At 51.1% G+C, this 13,200-nt stretch overlaps 1 protein-coding gene and 1 long non-coding RNA gene across 2 annotated transcripts in view; both read left to right on the top strand.

Moving 5' to 3' along the window:
- LOC116834899 (alpha-1B-glycoprotein-like) overlaps nucleotides 1-13,200 on the top strand; it is a 110,440-nt gene that overhangs the window by 76,776 nt on the left and 20,464 nt on the right. The gene's annotated exons all lie outside the window — the stretch shown is intronic.
- On the top strand, nucleotides 7,120-13,109 carry LOC116834917 (uncharacterized). Its single transcript, XR_012656775.1, has 4 exons — nucleotides 7,120-7,227; nucleotides 10,159-10,682; nucleotides 11,617-11,652; nucleotides 12,730-13,109. It is a non-coding gene; the product is annotated as an uncharacterized LOC116834917 (long non-coding RNA).

Raw genomic sequence — 13,200 nt, 5'->3', positions numbered from 1 at the left:
GAAAACGAACAGAACAGAGTCACTGGGGTTCACCCACCAGGCGGGGGCCCCAGCAGCCAGCTGGAGTGAGGGCTGATGCAGAGGGAATATTCCATTGAACCACCCGTTGGAAGACAGTCGTAGTGCCCACAGCTGCAGCGCTGTCAGGAAGATGGGCGAGTGACTCTGTGTGTCTGTGGCCTCATACACCTTCCAGCTGTGCACCCATTGCACCCCCTCCACCCTTCACTCACAACTACCTCACGAACCCCAGCTTCTGCCTGATCACTCCCGCCATGCAGCTCCTGCCTAGAATTTGCTGAGGGATCCAGGGGAGCCAGGTCCTGGGGCTTGGCTTGTGAGAATTGGGGACCAGCTCTCGGTACCAGGAACCCTGGGCAATAATCCCCTCTTGGCACATAACTATCCCACTGGCAGAGCATACCCAGAATCTCTCCGTCTTGCCTTCCCCTCCCACACGGGTGTCGTCTCAGGGATCCCTGACCTTCCATAGACGTTCTGTTGCCCCTGTCTGTGCCCTGGTTGCCACGGCCTGGCACCGCCCGAGTCGTGGGGCGACTGATGAATACCAGCCTCCCCCCTCCCCCGCACACACTGCCTGCTGTGCGTGTTGCACACGCAACTGACCCCAGAGAATGGGCTCACTCACAGCAGACAGGCAGGGCAGAGCACCATTGGTGCAGGAGGTGTCCTATGGGACAAGGAGCTGGGTGGTTCCTGTACTGGGGGCTAAGATCCTGAGGCTCTGATTGTCCCCATCCCCTGCCTGGTGCTGAGGCCGGGTCTCAGGGGGTAGTTTGTCGCATCCGACCCTTCTTATCCGAAGCATGAGCTCAGCCCCAGGCAGCAGATTGCAGCTTTCCCTGAGGGGTCGCGCCCCAGGGAGATCCAGAGCCTGCTGCGCCGGGAACCCCCAGAGGGGCTTGGGCCAGACCGACCAGAGAGCAGGCTGGGCTCTGCTCCAATCGCTGGCAGCACCAGGCGGCTCTGAATCTTCCCGTCCTGACGCCGTGCTAAGTATTTTCTCTTTCCCCGCAGAGCAGCCCCCCCTCGCACTGCTTACCCACTCCTTCATAATATCATACGATCAACCATTGCCCCATCCTGCCGTGCCGCATTCGAGCGCCTTAAGACTGGTTCCTCGCTCGAATCTCTGGCTGATCCTGCTGGACTGCCATACTACACCCCTCGTCTCCGAGTGGGCCAGCCCTAGATGAAGTGACCCCCCCTTCCTGATACCCCTATTTTCTTTCCCCCAGGCGCTGGGTGACGCGATGACACAGACCTCTACAACCACCACTTTTCTCTGCACCCCCAGGAGCCTGTATCTTGTCGCGCATAGATGACTAATACTCCATCCGGGTGTACGAGCTGCTTCCCCATGACCGGCTTGCAGACGCAACGGCTCACACCCCCTCCCTCCCACGCACCACACCACCCCTGCCTCAGAGAATCCTCCCCCACTAATCATCTCCCTAACCTGACAGCAGCACTCCGGATGAACTCCTCAATGCATTTGACGTTGCAACCTTCTTATTCTTTATGGAAATATGCCTAGTCGCCGTGTGAAATATTGAACATAATATGCTTATACAACCGCAAAAACCTACTCTCTGTAAGCTATCATTTACCAAAGCTTGGATGATTCTACTGAGGTGGCCATCCTTTTGGCATGATATGTATCTTTCTATGTATCTAAAACTAGAAATGCTGAACGTTAACTCTTGAGTTCTCTTTACTCATGCAAACAAGGCCATTAATTGTTATTTACAGTATCTTGAAGTGCTCCCATTTTGCAGCTTACGCGCAATGCCACTGTATAGGCCATCCTGTTTCTACTTGCCCTCCACTGCCCACCTGCAGGCAGTCCTGAAGAAGGTTGACGCGCTCATGGACAGGTCTGACCATTTCACTTACATACTGGGAAATCCCATCTTTAATCCCTTGTACCCTATCCTTTTTCCCATTTAAGGGACGGCGTGGGCACCCCCAAGATGACAGACCAAGGATTCCCATCTTGTCGCCAAACGATGAATGAACAAACATCAGCGGCTGCACAGTCATGAGAAATCCTAACTTACCACCTAGCTGGAGCTAAGAAGGGCTGTACCAGGGGAAAGGATCAGGCACAGAGTAGGAAGCAGTTTAGCTGTGAAAGAAGCTTATGCAACATCTTCTCAGGTTTTACCTGTAATCACTTCTATAAATGTTATTAGCTTAGACTTGTGTGTTTTGTTTTATAATTACTTAAAAGCCTCCTTTTTCTACTAATAAAATCATAAGATTAATACCCGGGAGCAAACGCTGTGCATCTCTCTCTTCCAGTTGAAGCAAGCTAGATCAACTTTATGAGCATTTTACCCTGTATAAGCTTAGTACCTATAGTTTTAAAAAACTGCGTATTATCCCCCAACTTCTGCTATGACGCCAAAATTTTGTGCCGGTATTGGGTCCCATCTGGCTCTATGCCAGCCAGTGTTCGGGGTGCTGGATAGGGACCTGGGCCATTTGGTCGTAAATTGCAGCTTTGAGGGCCATGACACGATACCTGGGTCTGTGTGTGCAGCTGGCCAGTGTGTCTCGTGCTCAACAAGCAGGGTCTGTGTCCAAGCGGGCAGAGGAAAATGGGCTAGAGGGAAGTCTCAGCACATCAGGTGACATCTCAAGGCGTCTCTGTGACTTACCCCTCACAAGGTCCATCAATGCTATAGCCAGCTCGGCACAGTCGACTGTCGCGTCGTCTCCTCACCTCTACGCCTATTCACCGAAGCTGGAAATGGTGACAGAGGAGATTGATCCCTGGATCACTTTCCCGCCTGTTCTATTTCCAACAGTTCCCTCTGCTTAGCTGCCGCACCTGCAGCATGTGCCCCAACTTGTATGGAAGACAGGATACCTGGAGAGTCCTAGGGTGCGGAGACTACTGTCGTCATCTGACATTGCTCACAGAACTCAGAGTCTAACTACCCAACCTCTTGCACCCTGTGAGTCCGTGCGTGGAAAACCCTCTTCAGTTAGACAAACTTTTCTCACAGCCCTGCTCCGTGGGTCCACCTCTCTGCCGGTAGGTCAGCCACACTCCCACTCCCAGTAGACTGCACCTCTCTGGCCTAGCACATCTGTCTCCATCCCGCTTGGCTCCCCTCGATGTCCCATACCCACTCACTCTGGACCCCGCAGTTGTGTACCACCGCATCTCCCTCCACCCGCCTCAAAGCAATAATGGCCAGTCTCAATGATCTCCAACTGGAGCGACTCTCAAGCCAGCATCCACACAGAGAGACAGGTAACCTGAGCATCTTAACACCGAGCACAGGACATCATCATCTCGTATGCCTCTCAGCCTCTCGCCCCATCCCTAACACCTAACCACTATCCCAAGTCTCGCCCTCGCGATCCAGTGTGCCTCTGGACTGGTCCCCGCATCCAAGCCCAGTACCCCCTGCTCCCAGCCCTGACCCGCATACTAACTTAGTCCACGCCTAAGGCCCAACCACCCCCACATCCACTTATCGCATTTCTACTCTCATGCAAACACGTACATTTCGCCTACAACAAGGCATGGCCTCTTTGGACCTCCTCTTCCGTCCCCATCCTCTAGTCTTGCCCTACCTTCTGCCTGCTAAACCAAGACCTGGTCAGGTCACCGGCCTCACCACACTAGTCCATCCTGTACTCCCCCCGTTGCAGCCACACTGCCGTCCTCCCACTGTGAGCAGAAAGACCCGCTAGCGATCTAAGCTGGGTTCCGCCACTTGACACTACACCGTCGCCACCGTTGCTAGGGGTCCTCCATCTCAGCCACATCTTCGGCTAATCAACAGTCAATTCCCCCGGGTGCTTGATCGTCACAATTTCTCTCTTGCGCTCCTCTAATTATCACACACAACCAACATACTTCCCCTCCCCTCATCCTTGCCACAATCCTATCCCTGAACTAAACACCTCCGTCCCGATGACACTGCAAGTTCTCCACCCCCTCTCGCACATGCAAAGCAACCAATTGGAAAAACAAACACGCTAAAAAACAGGGAAAATTTCCTCCCAGCAAGTTAGTCACACCCAATACTAAGGGAGGCTCCAGAAGAGACACCCCCTCGACATCCAGATAAGTCGATCAGGCCTCTTGCATAAGTGAGTGGGAGCGTCAGACCAGATTCCTTCACTAGCCAAGTCCCACTGGTAGTATTAAGCCAGAAATTCCCCACAATAGCGGACCCTTTCCCCTTACATCTAGGAGCGGGTTCAGCGCTGCCCTGCCCGTCCGATCTGAGAGTGAATATTCCAGTTTCTTCTCCAAAGCCCAGCTGTTCTGAATACAACGCTCTCCTCGGTGACTCCTGAAGCAGCCAGACTTGGAGCCGGCTAACTCTGCTGTTGCCGCATTCGCTCAGCCCCATTTTCAATAGACAACCAGTGTGATTCCTTGTCCGCGCGCGGGTTCAACCCGAAAGCTTTTGCCTAGTGAAGCGGCTGTGCTGCGTGGTTGCACCAGAGCCGAGTGAACCAGCGAATCTCTGTTTGAAAACCCATCCCAGACCCCTAGCCGGTAACACTAGTGAGGAGAGAGTTTTCCAACCTCCTGAGCCTCTGCCTGTAGAGACCCCCTCTGCAAAGCTATTGACGAATATTGTTTCCGGACGAACATCGCCTAGAGGCCTTGCGCTGGGGAAGTATTAGAGGAGATGGGCTGAGCATCAGCGAGAACGCACGGACAGGAATTTGAAGGAGACAGAAGGAGCAGTGGTGGGGCGGTTAAGAGAACGCGATATGGTGTCTGAGGAGACAGGCTAAGGGGGAGTCGTGAGGGAGGCATTTAGAGAGAGGAAAGTGATCAGGAACAGTCAGCATGGATTCACAAAGGTAAGTCAGCAAATGCCTTCTATGAGAGATCACTGGATCGGGATGAGGGAAAGCAGTGATTTACGTTGGTATTCTTGACATTAGTTATAAGCTTTTATACGGTCTCCCACAGTATATTCTTTGCCAACCAGTAAAGAATAGGGCAGCTGATGAAGACTATAGGTGATAGAAAACTGGTCCTAATCACCATGATCACAGAGTAAGTGATCAACCGGCTCCATGTCTAGCTGACCAGTATCAAGTGGAGTCCCCGAAGGGTCTCCTGGGCCGTTTTTGTCATATCTTCATTAATGACGTGGAGGATGTGTGAACTCGCTCTAGCAAGTTTGCAGATGAACTAACTGAGAGTGCTAGAGACAGACTGCGAGGGTACGGATAGGATCAGAGTCCTTGAAAATTAGAGGATTGCAAAAGAACCAATGTGGGTTTCAACAAGGACAAGTGCAGAGTCCTTGCACTTTAGACAGAAGAAATCCCATTACACTTACAGACTAGGACCGGAATGGCTAGGGCAGCAGCTCTGCAGAAAAGACCTAGGCTGTTTTACAGTAACGAGAGCTGGATATTGATCGACAGTGGGGCCCGTGTTCCAAAAGGGCTATGCCATTTGGGCTGTATAGTACGTCTGTTGCCAGCAGATCGAGGGACGGTGATTATTCCCCTCTATTCGGTATCTGGATAGGCCTCATCTGGATACTGTATCCAGAATTTGGGCCCCACACACAAAAAGGATGTGAAAACATTGAAAGATTTCAGCGGAAGCAACCCAAAAATGAATTAGGGGGCTGGAGCACATGACTTATGAGGTTGCTGGTCCCGGGTCTAAAACATAGGGGGAAAACATTTTTATTACTGAATTACTTTTATAAACTGTTTGTTTGTGGCTTTAACCCTGGGATGGTTTCTGCATGCAATTTTTTTATTGAAACATATGCAAAAGTGCTTAATAAAGGGCTGTGTGTTCATATGGGCTTGTTTATTCCTATACAATCCTTAATATAACTTTCCCTTGTATTTGTTAAAAAGTGGGGGAAGAAGCAATCTTCTTAGCTCTGATCCACTGGCTCACAGATGCTGTTTTTGCTGCAGCTTCAAATTGTCCTCACTAAAAACATACGGAAAAGCTTTTAAAACCTTTTTATTAGTAAAGGTTTGTGGGTTTAACCTTGAGGTGTTTCTGCATACTCATCTTTTATTAAAAGCAGCAAAGAGTCCTGTGGCACCTTATAGACTAACAGAGGTATTGGAGCATGAGCTTTCGTGGGTGAATACCCACTTCGTCGGATGCACACACATGTAAAAGTGTTAAATGGAAGGATGTTTCTTTAGCTAGGCTTGTCTTTCAAAGTGGTCTTCTTTTCTAATCCACTAATTTAGAAAAGCTGCTTCAAATTGTCCTCACTAAAAAATAACCAATGTTAGCAAAAGCAGAGGGGAAAACTTTTTTCATTACTATAAATTACTTTGATAAACTGGTTGTCTGTGGTTTTAACCCTGGAGCAGGGGGCCCCAACATGGTGCCCACGGGGGCATCTAAATGCGCCCGCATCCTGGCCAGCGGAGGAGCATCCGCCAAAATGCCGCTGAATTTCTGCGGTGTTTCGGTGGTGATACCTCTCAATGATGTCGCTTGTCTGCGGCAAGTGGCGTCATCGAGAGGCGTCACCGCCGAAACGCCACAGAAATTCGGCGGCATTTCAGCCGATGCTCCACCGCCGCCATGGTCCTTTGTCCGGCACCCACCAGACGAAAAGGTTGGGGACCACTGCCCTGGGGTGTTTCTGCATGCTCATTTTTTATTGAAACACCTATAAAAAATAGGCTGATTCTTCAAATAGGCTTATCTTTTCAAGTGATTATAAAATAGAGCTTTATTCCTTTACAAAACTTAATGTAACTTTTACTCTTGTTCTAAAGTTTAAAAAGAAACAAACTTCGTATTGTTACGCTCTGGACATCTAAGAGCCTTCTTTATCGCTAATTCGCTGGCTAACAAAGCTGCTTTTGCTGCAGCTTCAAATTGTCCTCACAAAAGCATAGGGGAAAAAACGTTTAAAAACTGTTTGTTAATAAGGGCTTGTGGTTTTAGCCTTTATTAAAGAATCTATGTAAAAATGCTACATGGCAGGAAAGATGCTTGGGGTCTGGTTTTTTAGATAAGAATAAGGCAGTTAAAGGGGTGGGGAGGACGGGGAGATGTCCCTTGTTTAAATATCTTGGAATTATACGATTGGTTGAGGGAAATATATTCTATGACGCAGCTGTAGAACAGCATCTGATCAGTCCGATCCAAAGGCGGAAATAAGTAGCCTGGGGGACTGTGACCCTTGGGAGGCCCCTATTCTCCCAGGAACAGTTACAAGGGTAAGATCTCTCTCATCTCTCTGGCTCAACCACGTCCTGTCTATCTTTGCCCTTTGCAAAGGGGCTTCCTTTTCCTGCCAGTTTCCCTCTTTTAATCTATCTTTATATTTTTCTCTTTTATTTAGTATTTTGAAATGCTCTTTGTTATCTTCCCCTTATAGTTAATATTTTAAATGCTCCTTTATTAACAGCCTTTATATTTTTTACCATGTGCTGACTAAACAGTTTCTGCTTTATAAAATTCCCTTTTTCTGCCATGCGTTTTTTTAACTTAACTTTATATTTAATAAACATTTTAATTGATTTCATTTTTTTATTCTTTATTGACATGCAAAACTAGGCCTTTAAAATCATCTCTCCTTACTAAATCGAACCCAAAATCTCTTTTAATAACTTGCCTCTATTCTTTCAAACTAACCCATTAAAAGCAAAAATCTTTATTTTTCTTTAAGTTCTCTCACGCCGTTATTTCAACCTTTTCCTCTAAACAATCAACCAAATGTATCAAAGCACAAGGACGCAATATTCCCCCCCCCCCCGTTCAAACGTTAATAATAATAAAAAAATTCAACATAGCCGACAGAGCCAAACCTCAACACCAGCGGAAATGGGAACAGAGGATGGGACATAAGCCCTAAATGGGGCATAGAAACCTGTAAAAAATACATGGTGATGAATACTGTCAAGCTGTATACTACTTTCCCTCCACTGCCCTGACCCCCTCAGCTCCTACCCTCAGCCCCCACCCCGACAATGTTCCCCCACATTCTCCCACTCCCCGTATTCCCCTGCCCCCTACTACCCCTCCAATCCCAAGTAGGCGCAATTCCCAGAGGGCAGCCTGGTGCCCAGCCAACTGGGGACACTGGGTGATGGCGGCCATCTTCACTGGGGGCAGATTGATGGGCACTTGAGGGGAAACAGGGCAGGGGACGGAGGTGTGAGCAGGGCCACCCAGAGGATTCAGGGGGGCGTGGGGCAAAGCAATTTCGGGGGCCCATTCCATTTAAAAAAAAGTTGCAAAACTATAGAATATTATATTCTTGTGGGGGCCTGGGGCAAATTGCTCCATTTGCCCCCTCCTCTGGGCAGCCCTGGGTATGAGGAGGGAAGGACCGTGGTGCGGGGAGGGTGTGCGGGGGGACAGGCTCAGGAGGATTCGAAGAGGGATAGGCTAGGGGGCAAGATGGGAGATGGGGGCAGGTAGGGGTGGGGGGTGTTGGTTGTGGGTGACAGGCCAGGCGGTGATTCTTCCAGGTACTGAATCTGCTGCTAGCCCCCTTCCTGCTCTGCGAGGCTGAAAGCAGCTATGGGGAGAGGCTCCTGAGCAGCTGGGGGGGAGCTGGTGAGCATAGAGTCAGAGATTTAAGAAGACCATTAGGACCATCTGGACGGGCTCCTGAACCATCTTCTAATGCTGCACCGAAGTTGTGATGCCCCTGGCGTTACCCAGCGCTGTGTGAGAACGGACGGACAACAGCGCAACCAGAACATCAGTGGTCCTGGCTCCCAGATGCCCCCACACTCTAACCACTGGACCCCACTCCCCTCCCAGAGCCGGGAATGGAGCCCCCTGCCCACAGCTTTCTTCTGCCCTCTAGCCAATGGCATATAAACAAAGCCTGTGTCACGTCCCTCTGTAGGGGTGTCATAAACAGATAGCTAAGGGTTAATGTTTCTTTTACCTGTAAAGGGTTAACAAAGGGAACCAAACACCTGACCAGAGGAACAATCAGGAAACCGGATTTTTCAAAGTGAGGGAGGGAACTTCTGGGGGGTTTTGGCTTTTTTCTGTCTGTTTTGTTTCTCTCGGCTATGAGAGAAGAGCTTTTCTTTCTATCTCCAAGCTTCTTTCTACCCTTCTGTTACCAAGTTGTGAGTACAAAAGGAAAAGCAATAGGTTTATATTGTAGTTTGTATTTACATGTGTGTAACTTGCTGGAATGTTTCAAATTGGATATCTTTTGAATCAGACTGTTTATTCCTATTTTCTTATAAGCAATAGCCCTGTATTGTCTCTTGAATGCAGAGTTTATATTCTATGTATTTTCTTTCTTTTTATATAAAGTTTTCTTTTTAAAACTTGTTGGATTTTCTTTTCCTAGTTAAGGCAAGGGGATAGGAATCTCTGTGCCAGGAGTACTGTCTCTCTCAGGGAAAGACTGGGAGGGGGGAGAAGAAGGAGGGGGGAAGGTAAATCGTCCTCTCTGTTTTGTGTTTCAAGGGATTGAAGCAGGGAAATCTCCTAGTATCCCCAGGGCGGGAAAATCTGGGAGGAAGTAAAGAGCAGGAAGGGAAGTGGGTTATTTTCCTTTGTTGGAGGCTCAGGGCATCTGAGTCTTGGGGGTCCCCCAGGGAAAGGTTGGGGGAGACCAGAGAGTTTATCAGGTACTCAGAATCCTGATTGGTGGCAGTGATATCAGATCCAAGCTGGTAATAAGCTTGGGGGAGTTTCATGCTAGCTTCTCAGTTTATGAACGCTAAGGTTCAAATCTGAGTAGGAAGCTACGACAAGGGGCCTGGCCACATAACCACAGACAGTGTCTCCTCCAGCTTGGAGGCAGGGTCTCTGCGGGGGAATTAGAAGGTCCCTGGGTCTCTCCCGGCTGGTGACCCGTTGGGGGCCTGGGATGGAATTTTGTCTTCCTCTTGTTTTCTTTTGAACCTGGTTGATTAATTCACACGCTGAGAAAAGCCCCTTAGAACCATGCATTCCAGTGTAAACCCGTCATCACCGCTCAGCTACAGTGCAAGGCGCAGCAAACCCAGGTGTCCCTCATCATGCCTGCTCCTCAGATGGTGCCATGGCTCAGGTCGCAGGTGAGAAAGTTTGCAGAGTTACAGGAAAAGCTACAGAGTCAAACCTTCCAGCACCAGAAAATGCCACACTTATGGTTTCCCGAACAACCTTGACTCTGTCCCCTCTTACAGGTCCATTATGACACCATCCTTTAACTGCACAATCAGGTATTAATTTTACATACATGGGTCATCGACCGGGCTTGAACCCAGATTGAAAAGGGGATGGAATTTTCATGGAAATCGTGGTCAGTGGAAGATTGAAGACCAGACCCTGGGGTCACCTAGTTCCCAGCCCAGTGCACCTTCCACAAGGCTGCAGGGTACGTCGAGGGTGACCTGTCCTCCCTCTCCACCGAGACATAGACAAACTACAAGGTACATGATGCTTGGCCAGGGCTGACAGTCCCTGGGTTTCCAGGATTTTGCAAAGCCCTCTGCTTACTTTGACCGCAGTAGACTTCGCCTGGAGATTAGAGACAGCGTGTGGTGGACACAGGAAGATGCAAGATATTGTCAACTGCCTGTTGCTGGAGCCACCAGCTGAGTTCCTTATTTGGGGCTTGGTGGAGCCGGACACTGGAGTGTTGGAGGTAGCGCTGAGGGGCCCCTTGCTGCTCCCATCATGGCATCTGCTCTCATGATCTTCTTCCTTGGTGAGTAACGGAGACATACAGGCCTTGTGTCCATACGGGGGTGGGATCTGAGACCAGGGCATCTGCCCACAGTTACGGCGGATTGACAGGCACTTGAGGGGAAACAGGGCAGGGGATGGGGGTATGAGGAGGGAAGGACTGTGGTGGCGGGAGGTCATGAGGGGAACAGGCTGGGGGGGATTCGAAGGGGGATAGGCCAGGGGGCAGGATGGGAGAAGGGGGCATGCAGGGGTGGGGGGTGTCAGTTGTGGGCAACAGGCTGGGGCGTGACTGTGCTAGGCACTGAATCTCCTGCTTGTCCCCCTCCTGCTCCTTGGGGCTGAGAGCATCTATGGGGGGAGGCTCCTGAGCAGTTGGGGGGCTGGCAGGAGAGCAGGGAGGTGGGGGATTTAAGGATCCCATTGGGATCATCTGGCCGGGCTTCTGAACCATCTTCTAACGCTGCCCCCGAGTCGCGGTGCCCCCGGCGTTACCCAGCGCTGGGTGAGAACTGACAGGCAACGGCGCAACCATCACAGCCGGGTGCTGGCTCCCAGCCCCCTGCTCTGACCACTGGACCCCACTCCCCTCCCGGAGCCGGGAATGGAGCCCTGACCCCCAGCTTCCTGCTGCCTTCTAGCCAATGGCGTATACACAAAAGCTGTGTCAGGTCCCTCTCTAGGGGAGACAGTGTCTCCTCCAGCTCGGGGCAGGGTCTCTGCGGGGGCATTAGAAGGTCCCTGAGTCTCTCCCAGCTAGTGACCCATTGGGGTATTGGAGGGAGCACTGAGGGGCCCCTCGCAGTCCCCGTCATGGCGTGTGCTCTCGTGATCCTCTTCCTCGGTGAGTATCAGAGACAGCCAGGCCTTGTGTCCATAGGGGGAGGGATCTGAGACCAGGGTGTGGGATCCAGTCGCTCTGGGATCTGGTCCCTAATGAACCGTCTCCTTTCTAGGCTGCTGGCTGGCCGGACAGAGCGGGATGTCCAGATGTGAGTATCTGTGGGGCAGGGGAAACTTTAGCGTTCAGCAAGGGGAGGGGAGAAGGAGCAGAGGAAAAGAGGAGCTGAGTCCTGAACCCTCACCTTAAATTCAGTTCAACCTCCTTGTATTGATCCCAGGGGGCTGAGATCAGAACCTGCCCCTGCCCCCCTTGCAGTCAGGGATGACTCCTGGTTGACTCGGGGCAGGGGTGGTGATGATGACCAGACCTCCCATTTTTAAAGGGACAGTCCTGTATCTAACCCTCTTGCAGGTGTCCCGTCTTTTTCTTAAAAACAGGCAAATTGTCCAGTATTTTCTGTTTCCTGCATCAGAACCCGCCGCCTCCCGCTCGGGTTGTCCTCCCCTTGCTTTGCCCCTTCACCCGCCCCCCAGGAGGAGGCAGACAGAGGAAAGACAGAGGCAGGAGGGGGAAAGTTAAAGGAAGATCCGGGCACTGAAATACAAAGAAAAAAAGAGTCTCTAAGTCACCTAAGCAATTGTTAGAAAACCGCAAGAGAAGCGAAGCACAAATGAAACGTGACAGAAATGAGCTGTGAGCAGGAGCGGTGCCAGGGTTTTTGGCGCCCTAGGCGCAGGGCTGGCTCTAGCCATTTTGCCGCCCCAAGTCTGAGCCGGCCCTGCCTAGGCAGGGGTCCTTCCCGCGCTCCCGTTGGGTGGCAATTCTGCGGCGGGGGGTCCTTCCTCGCTCCCAGGCTTTGGGGCACTTCGGCAGCGGGTCCCAAAGTGAGTGAAGGACCCGCCGTAGAATTGCCGCCGAAGACCCAGATAGCGGAAGGACCCCCCGCTGCTGAATTGCTGCCCCCCCAAATCCTGGCATAGGCGACCGCCTAAATGGAAGCACCGGCCCTGGCTGTGAGCAAAGAGAAACGGGCTGAAGAAATGAGGAGGACATGAGCAGTAGCGAAAGTAAAGCGAATAGTACGGACACAACGTCTGCCCGGCACCTTCAGGTGCAGCGACAGAAATAGACAAATTGTCTGAGAGCAAAGAGACTATAGAAAACGCAGCGAAGGGACAGTTGTTCAGTTGAGAAGCCAACCCATCGCCTGGAGAAATCGCTGCAGGTACCTGAGCTGGAACTCGGAGCAGCAAACAGATGGGGCAAGAGGATGGCTCAAGCTGCAACAACCGTCCTAAGAAATTTCCCTTCAAACTCTGGCCGTACAGAGGCTGCAATCAGAGCAGCCGCGAAGGGACCGTAGCGTGGTGGGTTCTGGCCTAGTGCCTTGGACATTCCAACTCCAGCTCCTGGTGCTCCGTGAATGTAAATTGTTGCCCGTGAAGTGGATTTAATTCAGCCAATGGTAGTTACTGTTCAGGCAGCTCGGCAATAGTTCCCAGTGTGACCCTCCCCAGCAGTTCCTGCTACACCAGCGAACTCTGATTCGCTTGTGATCATTCCCCACCGAACTGATTTCTCCTGCCCCAGCCGATGGAGATAAAACGCAATTGGCTTGTATGTTCCCTTGGCCTCTCCTTGCCCTGCCCCAGCCACCCCTCCATGGGCTCCTGGCAGATGGATCCGCGCCGTTGCC

This window comes from Chelonoidis abingdonii, chromosome 11 (genome assembly GCF_003597395.2).
Source record: "Chelonoidis abingdonii isolate Lonesome George chromosome 11, CheloAbing_2.0, whole genome shotgun sequence".
In the NCBI taxonomy this organism is placed as follows: domain Eukaryota; kingdom Metazoa; phylum Chordata; order Testudines; family Testudinidae; genus Chelonoidis; species Chelonoidis abingdonii.
This window is presented reverse-complemented; position numbering and strand designations above follow the sequence as displayed.